Raw genomic sequence first — 17,986 nt, forward strand, 5'->3', positions numbered from 1 at the left:
CTAAGTTTTTCACTATCAAAAAGCTACAACTGGGCTGCTTGAAATCTTTGCAGCCAAGTCTACAGTTTTCCCTCTACTGCTTTAAATACATCTCCTAAAGGGTTTTACCTGGTATGAAAGAGAGATGACACTTCAGTTTGGATTTGGATTTATTTTGGGAACTCAAGTTCACATGGCCTGGGAAGATAGCAGAAAAATTATTCTAATTCATCATAGTCTCAGTAATAGTTGGATTCTGACAAATCCTTTGTTAAATTTGATTTTTTTTTCAAGACCACAGGCTGTATTTTGAGATTTTTCTGCTGCATAAATAGAATAGCATTATTTATCAGTATTTCTTTTCATTAAAAGTGTTTTATTACAATATCTTCCTTCTCCCTAAAATACAAAACTGTTTATTTCACATCTCAAATGAGACCTTTGCTACCTTACAGGGTTTTTTCCAGTAACCCATTTGTTACACTGTAGTTTCTAAGACTTCATCCAGCACTATTGAAATACTTACCCTATAGGTATTTGTGCACCAAATCATGCATAAAGAGCTTTCTGGAGAATGAAGCAAATATCTGTCCCTTTGACAATGCACCTCCATTCTTTTAAATATTTCAACCAGCTTTACTTAGCAAAGCTATCTCTTTGGTAATATTATTTAGGTCAATTTCTCACAAATTATTCTTACTGCCTAAATATATCAAGAAGAAGCATTTTTAGACTGCCAGCTCTTCAGAGCAGGGAAAGTATTAATTTTACAGTGTCAGAAACAATGTTATGATCTTTGTGCACTACTGTTAATTAAATGAGGAACACTGTTACAGAACACAGATGGGTAAGTATGATCAGAAGTTAGCACCCTGCCTGTTCCTCCTTCTCTCTCCATTATTCATTGAAGTTGTTTGGATTTGTTTACAAAAACAGCAATAACAACAAACTTCTATATTTTCCTGCAAATGACTGAAGAACAAGCTTGCATTGCTTCCCTTCACATTAAACAGAAGCAAAGCTGAGAACAAAAAGCCACTTCCATTAAAATCCAGTCCATGTAACTTATCATTCATGTACAGCTGTCCTAACAATTTTCCAACAAAGCCATTGTTATTATTACCTTATGTGCCAAAACAAGAAAGAGCAAGTGTATCTCAACAATTTTGTCCCTTTTGACACTGCCCTTTGAAAGCAAATAACCAGTTTTCACTACTAGACACTAACATACAAATTCTATAAACTTAAGGTAAAAGAATAAATTTATGTGGAGGAAAGTTCAAATTTTATATGCGCTTACACTTTAGGGTGGCAATCCTACATTTAATTGAAACCTGTGTAAATTTATGCCAGGAACAGAGATAGACACCTGGATCCTGACTGGATGTAGGCCTCTTGCAGGTGAGGCAGAAGAGGAGGACAGGAAGAAAAAATAATGGCACTTAGGCCACAACTGATGTTTTTGGATGCAGGTAAGACTGCTCAGACTTTACAGGAAAAAAAGAAAGTATTATGCATGTTTACAGGGAAAATGCACATACCTGAGGCCCCCTCCACTTCAGTGATGCCAGCAAGAATTTTGCCATTCAGTTTAGAGAGAGCTGGACAGAGCCTCAAGGGACTGAGGACATGAACATTGTTGTTCTGTTCACAGCTTTATGCACAGGCCACAGTGAGAAGGTCTTTCAAGATGCTTTTTTCAAGAAGGAATGCCTGCGCCCCAATTAAATATTTTGACACTCATTCTGATGAATTTAGCAAGGAATGTTGCTATTAAATGTATTATTCTCAACAGCTAGATTCCCAGATCAGCACTGTACTTTTTGTAATTATCATCAGCTATTGTGAGCAGCTTTTATTTATCTCTTTCTCCCTCTGCCTTAGTCATGACTCATTTTCTCCTCATTAAAGAAAAAAAAGTGTAGCTTAACAGTGGATCAAGTTTCTCTCTCTGCTGTTTGAGATGGTTTTTATCTATCAAACTGCTTACTTTAGAAAAATAGACACATATATGTCAGGTTAATGAGTCTGTGAAAGAATAACTAAAACATATGTGTAAAAGTGTGTTTTATCTGTAGCTTACAGATAAATTCACAAATACCATGGTTATGAATATGGATTTTTGTTACACTTACTGTAGCATGATTTTATTGCCATAAAAAATTCATCCATGTTAATTATGACCAGGAGAAATATTAGCCTGTTAAACAGCAAGAAAACACAGCTATAATTACTTCCTAGGGAAACAAAACAAACAAAAATACTTAAGAAATAACAAAAGCCCAAATCAAACAGGACAAAACAAAGCAACCAACCTTCTTGATTATAAACTAACATTACCCATTTTCAAAAATCCTATTTAATTCTAATTGCTGTCTTTCCTTACTGGTTTGATACACAGACAAATCCTTACACTGCTGCTTTATTATCAGTTATGAGAGCTCAAGTCTGAACTTACTAAAGATTTTGCAGTTCAAACTTGGATTTAAAAACAAAAAAAAAAAAAAAATCAAACCAAGAAATCCAACCACACAACATGCTCCACTCTACCCCTCCCAACTTGTCTGGAAAGAACTGTCTCAGGAAAACTTGAGGGTAGTAGGATGCCTTACACATCTGATGCTTCACAGCACTCTTGCCAGACTGTTGAGCTTTTGGGTTCTGTTTCCTCTCTGGGTTTCATCACTGAAACCCAAATGCAGCCAACAGAATTGTGCCAAGGCAAAGCTCTTTTGGCTCACTCATTAGTACCCTGCTAAGTGGCAGGGTCAGGAAGTCTGCATAGGGTGGGAGGACACGAGGCAGCAGTGGCAGGGAAAGAGCTAAGCAATAAATCATTTAGAGGTGTTTACTTGTTCCATTATAATAGGCTCCATTTACAAATGCTTAGTTCACTAAAACTCAGCTTTAACTCTAAACCAGTAAATTCCACATGGAAGCTTTAAAAATTTTCTTTATTAAAAAAGGCCAAATATTGGACTTTAGCTTTATCATATTTCTTCAAAATTTTATCTTGTTTTTCTGTGTGTGTTGGTGGGGTTTTTTTGTTTGTTGAATTGCAAGAATTAAACAACTCCTGAATACCCAGCAAAAGGAAAATGAGAATCACCAACAGTCAGAAGACCTGGCTTGCCTGTCAATTATTTATTTAAAAGTTCCTCCTTTTCATTTGAGTACTCCACTGGCCAAATCACACAAGGTACACAAAAGGTCAAGGAGTTTCTAAATAGCCTTTCATGTTCCTTGTGGTACTCAGAAATCCTCAGAACTTCTCAGATCTTCTACTTCTCTGCATGTTTCACCTCATTATACTTTAAGTTGCTATTGTCATAATTAGCTTCTTCTCTGAGCATCTGTTGCTTCAACCACATCAACTGCCTGCACACATTGTTCTATCTGTGCTGCCAGGTACTGGAGTGTTCTCATTATCTTAAAATCCTTGTCTGACAAATATCCTTGAGGATTTGAACTACATGATCTTTAAGGTCCCTTTCAACTCAAACCATTCTATGATTAATGGAAGTTCTAGATGTTTTTCCCTACAGAGAACACAGTCAGCTTTACCAGATCTGCTGATATTTTGGACCTGTACTCTATTTCCCATACAGCAGATATTTTGTTACACTGAGTGAAAAGTTAGAGGGACACAGATGAGCTCTGAAGCATGCCAGCACTTCTCTTGGCCTTGGAATGCCTTCATCTTTTAAAATATTTCAGTCTACTAAGTCTATAATTGCTGTAAGCTGCTTTTTGTGAAGTTTATATAAGTTGGCCTGTCCTTAACTTTCATGGAAGCATTACCTTTTTTTCTTGTGTGCTGTCAGAACTCTGTGATCTTGCAAGTCACACCTCAATATATTTGAAAACAATTTAATTTATCTGTAAACACCTTGAAAATCCTTTTCACTGTCATCTACAACAGTGCATAACTTCCCAGAGCATAACAGTTCTGAAGCAAACCTTCAACATACCAGCTCTTTCTGCACATTTAACAAAAGGCCAAGGTAAACAAAACCCTGCAAAAGTGAAAAATCAAAGCCAGACAGCTTCCAAACCTATTTCCACTGATTTTAAGATGTAACATGGGGCAAGACAGTCTGAGACAAGCATATACGTAACACATGCTTTCAATTATTTTCATACAAACACAAAGTTTACAAGAACAGAATAAGTATGGCAGATCCCATTTTAGAAGAGAGTTAATTTCTAGACCTGAGATTCTAAAACTCAAGCCTTCAGCTTCCCAGATCTGACCACTATAAAACAACATCAAAGGGAGCCAATTACAAATCGATAACAAAACTGGCTCCACCATCTCCCTGGAGCTTTCATTCTTTGGAGATTTCCCTCACCACCTCCATCACTCACTTATGTGAGGTAGGATTTCCTGTGTTTTGCCTGCCCACAGCAAACCAGACTCCCCCTCCCACCCTGTCACTGATTTGCTGTCCCTTTCTTCCAACCCTTCTGCATCTGGGCCACAAACTCATTTTAAGAAGCTGCATTTCTTCAGCCACAGTCAGCCTCATTCCCCAGACTCAACCTAATGAGGGGCTAACCATGGTCCAGGTACACAATCCAAGAGATGCCACCACACTGCTGGCTCCAGCTTCTCACCAGGAGAAGCAGCTGCCTGTCATGTCCTAGCCTCCAGCACAGGCCTTGGCTCAAAGCCACCCTCATGTAAAATGGATTTAACAAACCATTCAGCAGTTCATAAGCACAACAAGAAGGTGGAACATCTAAACAATCAGCAGTTTCATCTGTTTTCAGGTGGTTTTCCCCCTCATCTGCTCAGTAGTAGGTTTGTATTTTTCAAATGAAAGCTTTCTTGCAGCACTGCATATAGCACTGTATGCAAGAATTCTACAAAGCTGATGAAAGCTTGTGTATATGGTAATCTTAGTATTTTTGCAGCCAAAGCAAGATGATATTGACACTGCTGCTTATTGTCCATCCAGCTGAGTTCATGACTGCATTTAAATTTTTAGGGGCTGCAGTAAGTTGCCATACAATCCGCAGTATTTAAATCCCATGTAAGTCCTTTTCTCACTCAGACTGTAAAGCATTTTGTATTCCTAATCTTGCCTCCAGAACATTGTTCCTTTTCATCATATATATTGTTTTACAGAGCACACACTGTATGGAGCACAGAATCATATAACCATTACAGTGAGAAAAGACCCCCAAGATTATTAGGTCCAACCCTTTACTGATCACCACCATGTCAACTAGACCAAAGCACTACACGCCACATCCAGTCTTTTCTTGAACACTTCCAGGGATGGTGACTCCACCACCTCTCCAAGAAGCCAATTTGAATGTTTAACAACCCCTTCTGAGAAGGAATGCTTCCAGATGTCAAGCCTCAACCTTCCCTGGTGCAATTTATGGCCATTTCTTGTCCTGTCGCTGGTAGTCTGGCAGAAGAGACTGACCCGACCTGCCTACATCCTCCTTTCAAGTCACTGTAGAGAGTGGTAAGGTCTCCCCTGAGCTTCCTTTTCTCCAGGCTAAACACCCCCCACTCCCTCAGCCACTCCTCACAGGACTCTCCAGACCCTTCTCAAGCTCCACTGCACTTCTTTGGACTCTCTCCAGCCGCTCAATGTCTGGCAGTGAGGGGCCCAGAACTGGGAACAGCACTCAAGGTGTGGCCTCACCAGTGCCCAGCACAGGGGGACAATCCCTGCCCTGGTCCTGCTGGGCACACCATTGCTGATCCAAGCCAAGATGCCACTGGCCTTCCTTTTGAAAATATAGCCAAAAAGTAATTTATTATTTCTTTTAAATGGTTGAATAATTGAAAGAATGGCAAAAGTCTTGTTTCCCACCTTTATACAGTTGCTCTGTCTGTCCACATATCCCTAATAAAAGAACTGATAGATAATTCACTATAACCACTGCCAGTCTTTCCAAAAGAAATGGGAAATTCCCATCAATTTTGTTTCCAGATCAGAGGCAGAGCGTCCTTGTAAAGCTCCTCTTATGAGATATACTGATCTTATCTGTTTGCTTTTAGAAAGTTTGTTGTAGATAATTAGCTGCATGGATTTGGGAAGATGCACTACACACAGTTGCTTTTAATTCCAGGAATTCAAGAAACATTGTTTGCAAGTGCTCCTACAAGTGTTTATAAGAAATTCCCTTCCATCACTATTTTTCTTTAGAGTTTCAGAATAAATTTTGGGAAATGAAAGACTTTAAATTCATTCTAACTTGTTCCACAATGTAGGAAGCATTTAAACAACCTTGACATAAATCCCACTGATTTTATTTTAAACAATTTTTGGAACTAAATTCAATTTAGCAAAACAAGAGCAGCACCTTGGATATCACATCCTTCTTTGTGTAATAGTGAACTTAAGTCTTCCCTGAAAACTCCTAAGGAAACATAGGGATAATTTCAGAGAAGTGTCACATACCAAAGCCCTACAGAGGAAAGTAAAAATAAACAATATCCTCTTCTCTTTACTAATCCCATTAGAATAGCAACAGAATATAAACTCAGCAAGAGAATAATTGGTCATCCTGATAGTAAAAGTCAGCAAAGAATTGCAACTTCATAATATTAATGTAACAAAAGAAAATCACAAAACTCTCACTCTAATTTATTACAAAGGCAAAGTAAAACTTGTCATGTAAAACTACACAATGGTGTGCAATTTCTATGTTTTTTTAAGAGTATACACAGAGAATCTCATAATGAGAGTCCAAAACTGCTTGGCAGCTATTTGAGGGCAACGTGCTAGCGTCTGTAGTAGGGCAAGGAGGAACACCAAAACACAGGAAGTTACATCAAGGATCTATAGTGCTATGTGCTTGATTTTAATTAGTCAGGGTAACATTGATGTCACAAAGTCAGGGCTAAAATCATTACTTACTGCTCTGTAGATGTAGTACCAGTCTGAAAGCACTAGGAACCTGTGCCTTTTGCAGTCTGCCAGGTGTAACTCAGCTTATTCCCACATAATTTCATGTATCTCAACTCCTTTCAGTAACTGGATGGATCCAAGGTGTGATTTAGAATTCCTTTTCACCTAGAGCACTCCAAACACTCACTGCAAGAAGCACTGCCAGCAGGAATGCTAAATGTGCTGTTGTTCACAGTGGTGGTCATCACTGTACCCCAGGAGTCAAGAGTAAACCTCGCACATTGTTAAGGTTTGGTCAGTCCCTCATCACTCTCCCCATATTTCTTTTGAGCTACATTTTCTGCAGGAGATACAAAAGTTGATAGTAGGGGCCCTTCCCCCACTGTCACTTCTGGGACTGCCCAGCTGTGAGTTTTTCTGTTGTTTAAAGCCTAGCCATTCTTCAGTTTGGGTCAGTATTCAGAAGAGAAGTGTTGTCATTAGCAGTTGTCCTAAACTGATCTTTAATTCTTCTGTGCCCCAAGACCTCCACATCATTCAAAACTTACTACACAAGAACTTTCTCAGCTCCATGCCACCATCTTCCAACACACTAAAATACCACATTACCTCCATAGATGTTCATGCCTACCTCTCTTTGACAACTCATATTGCTCAGCTGCATGTTTAACAGCAATTTTTATTTTTGAAATAAAATAGAAGAAAATAAAAGCTTTGCTAATGTCACCTAACTGAAAAAGAGATCTTCAGCATTTTGAAACAGGAATCTTGCAGAGTTTTTAAAAATTTTGGGTTTTTTAATACCATTTTAGTTTGAAGCATATTTTCTGAATTTATATTATTCCTATATAGCAAACATCTCCATTCATCAAAGACAAAAACTACTTCTCAGCGATCAACACACCCTGCCACCCTTCTCAGCTGGACCTGCCTCCAACTGTGACACCAAGGAAACACTTCACCAGTGGCTGAATGATCCAGCTGCTGCTGCTACAGGAACACCACAGAGCACATAAACCCTGCCCAAGCTGTGACCACAACCCAAACACTCACCATACCCTGCCTCTGCTGCTGCTGCTAACAGAGCAGTCCCACCTCAGCTCCCTGCAGCCCTTTCCAACCTGCACAGAATTCCACACCAGCTGGTATTGCATCCTGCAAGGACAAACACACGGCAACACTCCCAGCTGCCTGTGCCTCAGGAGCCTATTTGCCTGGCAAAACCAATTTGTTTGCAGAGCTGCCAGCAATCTAAACTGACATTTCACTAACCCCACTGCTTGTGTTTAAGGGACAGCTCAGCATCTGAGAGGAGCTAAAATTTTAGCTGAACAGCATGCAAACATAGGTGATTAAATGAGGGGCAAAGTGCTTTTAAGAGGTCCAAAATCTCTTTATGAGTTGTTCTAGCTCAAAATCCATAGGGGTAGGCAAACATTTGTGTTACTCTAACCATACCTAAAATATTCACTTTTCTAGAAGTGAAAAGAGAATTTAGAAAAACCAGATGTTACCTTTTCCCACAGCCCTATTTAATATGTAAAATCATAAATATTTTTTCTGAATAAATATTGTTACTAACAGTTTGTAAAAAAAGAAGAGACAAAGAGGTAACAACATTGCTTCTCAGACTGAAGACAGTAGTGAAACATTTGCTTTAAGGCAATTAACAAATTATTAGTGCATCCCAGTGGTTTCAGTAACTATCTGAAATTCTTTCATGTGACATGAGTGTCAGTAAAGTCCCTGAAGTAGCACGGAGATTGGTATTTTACAACAGACATTTGTTCCTCAGCTTGGAAGTCTGCAATTTTGTCACACATACACTCTTGAAAAGCATTGCAGAATTGGATAAGCTAAAGGAAAATGCTGTATCCTACAAAATTCAACAGTTTACCATTTCAGCCAATAAAATTTAAGCTAATATAAGCAACCAGATTGAAAAAAGGAACTTGAATTAATTCAAGTAACGATGACAGGCTAGGACATACTAAAACAAGAAAAAATTTCCCTAATAAAACTCACTGATTTGGAGAAGCCTCTGCTTTCTATAAATCTGTCCACACATTCAATACATCTTTGGAAAAAAAAAATGAGAGTGGTACTCACTTGTAAATTCATCCTGTTGCTATCTACCTCAGCTCTCCAGTAAAGTGGTTGGAAAAAAATAAAACCATACTATTGAGTACAAAATACTACAAACCCATACTTTAAAAAAAGCCAAACATACAACAACAATACTCTGTTTCAACAGCACCTCCTTCGAAATTGCTGTGCTGGTCAATCTTGCCTTACAGAAGTAACAGACAAAATACTTGTACAACTGATTTTTTTTAAGACTGCCTATTTTTATTAAAGTTGAGCAGCAACCATCCAAAAACCTATTTACTGACTTTGGAAACAGAAATGGTAGAACAACTTTTTTCTGGTCTTACTCATACAAAATAAATATGCTTCAGCTCTGGGCATGCTCTGCATCCACCCTCACAAATGGCTACAGAAGTGGTTTGGAGAAAAACTGAACCTGACTGCAGCTCGTTACAGGTGACCCAGCAATGCAGAAACATTACCAATGCCATATTCATTGTATCTAACTTCGAGTTTGGCTCTCTGAGGCAGGGATGGACCCAATGACCCCCAGAGCCCTTTTCATTGTAAACTACGCTGTGATTCTATGAATGGAAACTGAAAACACATGGCAACACTTTTTTTTTTAATGTCAACGTATTGTTATTCTATTTATAACTCAATAGTGCCCTCTGCTGATGCTTTCCTGCTTGGTTATCTGCATGGGAAAATGGAGAGGGTATGTTACGGGAATGTGTTAACACCTTTCCTGCAAATGAAAGAAGGAAAATTGCAGAGTATTTATTCAGCACAGGGAAGAGAATGTAAGTGATCACCACCTTTACGAGGTCAGTTTGGAAATTGTTTGGGTATTTAAGGTCAAAGCAGGTCTCTTCACCCTCTGCCATTAAAATTTAGGATATTTCACAGCACCCTTCAGAGCTACAGAACAGTCCTACCCAGAATACATTAAAAAACTCCAAAAAGAACCATCAGCCTCCCTTGCTACAACAACAGCAGGTACATGCAGGTAACTTGAAAGAGAAGATAAAAAATTACAAGATAGAGAAACCTCTCAAATCTGGAATATCATAATTAGCAACCATTCATCTTCACCTGCCTGAGCTGTAGTTTTACATACACAAAACTTTGCAAGTGTTTGAGGAAAAAAACTTATTATAACCTCTAGTAAAGAAAGGATTTTGGCGTAATTTATGTCTTTACCCTTGGCAGAGTCTACTTAGGATGGCAACATCAAAACTGGTTTTAAGACATAACTAAAATGGATATATGTTCAAAAGAAACATTACAACACACAACAGAGCTTCTCCAAACACTTGTCACAAGTATGACTGGCTGTTTTAGAAGTTTTTCAGTTGTGTGAAATTAAACTTTATTAAAACTGCTATAAAGGTTAGCAAAAGAGTGTCAAAGCTCTCCCTTCAAAATTTTCACTCTACTTAAATTTAATTTCTAGGCGAAATTATTGTTTTTTCCAATTTTTACACTAATTTCCAAGCTTTTAAGTGCTTTGTAGAAGTGTTTGGTCTTATTTTAGACATATCATTTCTAAATCTGTTTTTCTTTCTTTTGTATTCCTACAGTCTCAGTAGCCAGTAAGAGTTACTACTAAATGGACTGTAATCCCTCGTTAATCAGGAATAATAGCCTATTAGCAATCACCATGATTGAACCATTCTGAGGGCAAGTTACACAAGTATTTTCATAATAGAGGTAAGAGAGTAGAAAAAAATATTTGCAGAAGTGACATGGCTGACATATATATGAATTCAAAGGATTTCAGGTACCCTTCATATTGTTTAAATCTCTTTCATAAACATCTGTTTACAAAGAAATGCTCTGTTTACATGCCCATGGAAAATAAAATTTACACTAATGAAAGCTAAACCCCCATCTTGTTCTGTGCATTGTTGAATGGGACAGAAGAGCAAGGGAAGTTCAGGCTAAACTTTTTTTTTAAATCCAACAGCAAAGTTAAGCAATGAAACTGATCACCACAAGGGTTGAAAGGTTTCCATCACTACTGTTTCAGACAGATGATTATCAGCACTGTATTCCTCAGGTACAGTTAAATTAAGAAAGAAACCTGTTTTTTTAAAGATTATATTAGAAAACACAATGACCCATGGCACTGTTAAAAAAAATGACTCAATATTAGAAGCACATCTGAGTAAAAACATGAGAATGGGGTTTGTTGCTTTTGTTATATTTGATTAACACAAAGGAATTAAGCCTAAACCATAATTAGTTATTAACTAGTCAAAGGCATTTCTCTAAGAAGTTTTGTGTTTCCAGCACATTATGAATCACCATACATGTACCCTGAGATTCTAAAATTATCTGCTAAGGTGCGAATGAGAGCCCAGCAAGATAAGAAAGTCACTTGTGAAAGCTGCACTTTTCTTCATTTGAATGGTCTGATCTGTACTCTGTATAGTCACTTGACTGATATAAATAAACTTTTACTCATACTTGCAGAGGCAACACAGTCCTGAGAGTTTCTTTACTGGCTTCTGAATCAACAGAATTCTTGACTGAGTGCCAGCAGTAGTTCTCCTAGTGGTAACGTGCAAGCCAGAAGAAACACAACTTGACTTTCCATTGCAGGCTGAGCTTGCAGCTAGAAATGGTTTTATTTATAAACATGCTGCAGCATAGGTGGCAACTCCAGCAGCAAGGACTGCAAGGCACCAACAGTACCTGACTGCTCTGGCAAATGAAAGCAGCTCAGAACTCCAGGCACGCATCTACACGCATCTTGCTGAGAGAGAACAATTTAATTCCTTACACTATTTCATCTTACTCACTTTGAGGATGGTAGATATTGTTCTATTAAGTGCAAATCCCCACATTTCCAGGCAGTTCACCATACAGCATTTCTAGTGTAGTAGCTTGTTACTGCTGTGCCTAGATTCCATCAACAACACAGCTTGGAAATACTAAATCCAGTTATCTCCCAGTATAACCACTCTGACTTACCACAGAATACCAATTCTAGAAGATGCTGTGAGAAGGAATCCCTGAAAAGTTACAACTGTACATTTTTTCCTCTCTAAGTGTGGTTACCTGATTCTGGGAAGTAGCATTTAACAGGTACTCAAGTTACTTTTAAGTGAATACTTCTTGCTGCTCCCACACCACCATTACCCCATTGCCACATGGCTTTAGAAGTTGAGCAAGAGCATCTACGCAGCGCGATATGTGGAAATAGGTCCCAAATGATTTAGTGAACCATTCCTTAGAGTACCTCCTTGCATCTTAAAATAACTTTTGCTTCTGCCTGATAACATTTACTGGTTCTCTTCCAACCTGAGGCCTTAATTCAAGAAGATAGCCAGCCTTCTGCTTAGTCCAGAATAAATGACTCTACTTGCATGGATCAAGTTAATTGTAAACTTACATGTTGATAGGGGATATGAAAACAGGCTTTGAGCATGGCATCCATCCACATCACATCTCAGTCACCGAACAAAATGTCCCCAGCCTTCCAAGAAGAACGTGCATATAAACACATCAAGTGCTAGGGAGGAACACAGAACAGACATTTCTTAAATTAATTAACAGCTAGATACACAATGTGCTATTACACTGGAGTTTTAAAGTAATCTGATTGTTTTCATCCCCAATATAAGATGATAAAAAATATTTTTGCATTATTAGCAAGATGTGTGTTAAGACATAACATAGAATCATTGGCATAAAAGCCAAGTTTGAAAAGTGCACATTATCTTCCTGGGATTAAATAAATGACAGATAATATTCCTACTTTACAAGCAGTAATTGGATCCAGTAGAATAATAGTTTCCATCTTGAGTGGGAAAGAAATTAGAATTATTACTTTTCTCCCCCATATATTTATTGTCTTTGCCCTTGGAGCAAAAGTTATTTGTGTGCCCAAGAAAAATTAAAGACATCTATCTGAAAAGTAAGAAGTGTTAATGAAACATTGGGGAGAAGCAAAATTGAACAGATCATTCAGATCTCATCTGGCAGGACAGGACTGTGCCCACAAAAAGTAAGGATGTTGAGCTGTTTAAACCTTGTCACTTTCAGTGCTTAAATGTAGAAAGTGTTCTGTAAGAGAAAAAAATAAAGGAGACATAGAAGAAAAGTAAACTATCGGAGAAAGGATTTTAGATGTTAGATACATGAAAATCAATTGGTTTTCTCTATTTAATTCCTATGTATAGAAGTCAGTATAGAGTTTATATTATAAATCACATTAATGAAAAGGATGTTAAAACAAGCAGTCACCTCCAGGAAACAAAGAAAGATTTGTTGACATATTCCCATAAGCCTTCTTCATCTTCAGGCTAATTCTCAGACTTCATCCTTCCTGAGAATTTCAGCACAAATGTTCATTGTTATTTTTGGAACTGACTCCTGCACTCAAGTCCTTGCTTCTATAATGTGTTTTCCCTTCCCTAAGCTTTCTGTTAGAAACTTGGGTTTTAGAGAGCATGCACAGATTTCAGAATGCAAAGAATTGTTTTAAAAGGGATATAACACAAATAGAATACATTCTAAATAAGATTAAGTTCCTCCACTACTTGCTAACAGTTTCCAAAGTACCATTATACTACCAGAAGAATACAATTCTATATTTATTCTGCAGTATTTTCTTCCCTTTTTCAGTACACAAGTAACATTCTGTTGAATAGGGATAGCATTTTATTCTAAGCATTTTATGAAAAACAAGTCTCATTATCAAATGCCAACATTTTAGGGTCAAGTACCCGTCAAAAAAACTACAAGCATTTCATGTATACTAATTTAATCAAAAAGACTAGAGGATGATGGAGAGGCTAGATCTCAGTTGTTCTTGGGTTAGCTACTAACATTTCCATTGAAACATTAATATGATTTAATGTGTTAGAAATGTACTGTTCATTTCAAAGAAGGCGGTCTCAGAACTCAGAAGTCCTCCTGGACGAAAGCTTTGGCAAGGAATAATCAGTGTAGTCTCCACCTCAAACTTTTGTTTCTTTTCAGTTTCCCTCTGAACAAGTAGAAGCTTCTGTAAAATAAGTATTTCTAAAAGAGAGAGGACACAGAATGGCAACATTTCTGAAGTTCATCATAAGTAAATTCATAAAAAATTAATCTCTCTCTAGGTGTAACTCTATTTAAAGTCTTAAAGACACCAATTTTTCCTAGCAAACATTCTATACCAAAAATCACATTTTTGGTATAGAATGTCACTCGCAATGTCATTTGATACTCTACAGCCTTTTGTGCAATCCTCACTTGTCCTATTAATTGCTGACAAGCATTTTAAACCTGTAATGCTGGTGCATAATCCCTAAAAACAGCCTTCACCAGGAAGAGAAAGGAGCAGCGGAATAATCAGCCTTTATCCAGTAACTCTTTGTTTATGAGGTGTTTATCATTCAAATAAAATTCATTGAACAACTCAGTGTTTATCAATCACATCTTCCTGGAAAAAGTAACGTGTTTGACAATTTGGAAAATGCTAAGCCAAGGCCAAAAAGGTGACTCCACCAGGAAAATGCAAAGCTATAAGTAGAGAAAATATCAAACTCCAGAAGGTGAGTCCAAATTCTCTGCAAGCACAACACTGGATAGTGACGGTGAATAGGAATCACCCCTGTGCTTGCCAGAAGGTGGCAATAACGACACTCTACTTGCATGGACAGCTTTAGATTTAGAAAGCTGGGGAGGATTTAAGCATTAAAAAAATTAACTTTGTCGAATTGCACTTGCTAACTTCTCATGGCACTCTTCATTTCCCACTAGCCCCAGAGGGGACAGAAGAAAAGTCTCCTGCATCCTACAGCTGCCTCCCTCAAGTTTTCTAAGAGAAAACCTATGAAGCAAAGCTAAGACTGGACTATTTTTCTGATTCACTTTTTTAAGCCACACTTTTATACCTACTAAATGCCTTACAGAGGTGGTGGATGGCTATCTGTGCAAAACCTAACAAAAATTGAACAAATGATTCTGTAGATTTAGGTAATCATCTAACTCAATAGAACATAATTAAGTTTATCAGCTAAATAAGGCAAACATAATCATTTGATGAAACACAAACAAAAAGTAGTAATAAGAGACACTAATCCTCTTATCCAGCATAAAACACTGCAGCTTTAGTAGCTACAAAAAATATTTCTTGGTCTGCAAAAACATGACACCTTCCAGTGAAACATAAAATTAACCAGTAAGGACCATCCTTACAGCTCTGGTTTTGTTACGCTTCATGTAGTTCTGAAGGAAAAGAATACCCATAACATTGCTCAAAATCAATTTAATATGGCCTACTTCAGCATTCCTTGCCAGCAGGATCGAAAAACCTAACTCCTTAAAGTAATAGTTTTCATATAAACAGCTAATACAGCAGCCTCTGGAACTAGCACAATATTAAAGTAACTTTAAAAAAATAACACCCATCTTCAGCACTTTTTTAAGCAGTCTGCCCAGCACTTTACTAAAGCAGCTTACTACCTTTTCAAGGTGTACGTATTGTGTCAGGGTAGAAAATCCTAACTCCTTAAACTAGCAACTTTGAGATACACAGCTTATACAGCAGGCTCTGTGACTAGCACAATATTAAACTATTAAAAAAAAAAATTATAACCATTAAACCTATTTTCAGCTCTCATTTAACCAGTTTGCCCAGCACTCTACTAAGCTTGCTAACTATCTTTTCAAGATGTACGTGTTGTGTCAGGGCCTAAAATAGATTAGTAAATTCTGATGGCCCTGGACAGCAGCCCCCAGGTGTATTCTACCACTGCCCTACCTACAGCTCAGAGCTTTCATCTTAAAAATTAGGATATTTTGCTACTAAAAGAGCCTGCTCTGACCACCCAGCTGTTGCAGCATATGTTGCAATTGAGACAACCACAATACACAGAGCATCATCAAACAATTTCAGAAAGCTCCAACCCATACACAGTAACACCTTACCACTCTAGAATGCTTCAGATGTCTGACCATACAGAGTGACACCCAATCAGCTCAGAAGGCTGCAAGCCACTGCCCTTCTTGTCCTTCAGCCCAACCTTTCATACCCCTTATTGCTCATGCACTGCACCTGTGTGCCCTCTGTTCCCTTTGGTGACAGGTCAGTAACACCTCAGCACTCCATGGCTCATCACCTCCAACACTGCTCACCTGCTTTTCACAGCTGTAACCCATTAGGGATGGGGCTCAGCCACAGCCCCACTCCCAGTTCCCACAAACTGTGTGCCCACACCCAGCTGGTTCTAATTTGGGCTCATTTATTTAAGGATGTGCACCTCAAGCACAAATGGTAGTTTGCTTGCAAAGGGTGGTGGTTAGGTAGGTAGAGGTCTTTTTTTATAGTACTACTAAAGTACTTTCATTAAGCTCAGTTTTCATTCCTGAAAAAGGTTTATAACTCCATATGATCATGAAGCTTCCAGAGTGGTTTGTTGTTTTTTACTGAATATAACATATATCACAAGTGAAACTTCAATTTGCTATATCTTATTTTTGTTATATTGGTTTTTCTTGTTTAACAAGATCTTCTTAACAATCCAAGTTTAAAAGTAGTAAATTCAATTTCCCCAGTAATAAAATCCCATGAAATAAAAACAAAAGACAACAGCATAAAACAAGCCTCTTTCCTTGAAATGTCCCTAAGCACTCATAAAGTGAAAAAAACCAGCTGTTTTCACTAGAGCAATAGTTTACACACTAAAGAGATGCTACATAGCCAACAGTGACTTATTGTTATGAGTGTATATGGAAAGAAAAGGAGTCCTCCTGCTTTAAACAATGTAAAAGTCAATAGCACAGTAATAAAATTTTAAACTATTTAAAATGTGTGTAATAGGTTTTTACCAGAGAGCAAGAATTGTTTTCCTTCTTTAACTTTGGCTTAATATTCTTAAGTCTGACCCTATAAAATCTTTCATTAAAACTAATTTTCTGTCCATTAGGAAATCTAGTTTTCTACAGCCACTGGTGAACAAATACTCAGGAACAGGCTGTCTTTTCAAAGAGCTTCAGCATTAACTAAAATATCTAAAAAGTAGTTTATTTCTGAAAAATCAGCTTATAAATCAGAAAAGAAGGCTTAGGAATTCTATTAATTAGCATCTGGCTCTGCATAACATTGGTTCTGGCATGTTTTTAGTGCAAAAAATACACACTCCCATAAATTTCAACATCACTCTGCTTTCCTGACACATTTCACTAAAATTAGTATTTATGGAAGAAATCCACTCAAAGAGTAGAAGAAATATTTGGTACAATGCGTTGGAGCAGGTAACTCAGTTCAGAATTAGTCCATAAAGAAAAATCAGAAAGTCACATTCAAAATGTTAAGTAATAAAAAAATTATACTTACTTTGGCTTCACAAAACAGCTGACACTGCAAGTCATCTAGTCATTACCCCTATAATATACAGGATTATAGTAATTCATACTTATTTTTAAAATAAAATTAACTAATTTAATGACTTACAGTCGTGACTATCAATTAATTCAAAGTTTTGTATTCTGTGGACGATTAGCTACAGGACAAAATCAACTTGGCTCTAGGGTTTAACAGGCTGCATGAATAACATTGGAGGCTGGGGGTTTTTTTAAATAATTTCTGTAGAAATGTGTCTGACAATCTTTTAGTCTTCCTACCCTTTTTTCCCCTTGGTACAAATGTAAAAATAACCAAGATGGATCATAGGTTACTGTGCTTTCTGTGTTTGAACCAAATATGCAATGTATCTGCTATCATAATTAGAAAAAACACAATTAGGAGCCCAATTGTGGAATTCCTTCTTTACTTTGCCCCTCCGTGAGGCCAAGTCCCTCACACAGACAGGGCTCCAATGTTACCACATTCCGTATTTGTCATTAAAAACACTCATCTAACTACAATATAATTGGCCCAGCTGAGGCTGAAAAATTGTAAACGCGCACCAAAAGTATTACACCAGCTGAGTCAGTCGGATAATGTAAATTTAGATTTACACAACGGTTTCCCACGAAGATGGGGAAAATCCACACGTTTTAAACGCGTTTATTTGGAAACCTTTGACGCTTTTGAGGCGCCGCCT

Source organism: Fringilla coelebs (genome assembly GCF_963513975.1).
Source record: "Fringilla coelebs genome assembly, chromosome: 6".
NCBI classification, from domain to species: domain Eukaryota; kingdom Metazoa; phylum Chordata; class Aves; order Passeriformes; family Fringillidae; genus Fringilla; species Fringilla coelebs.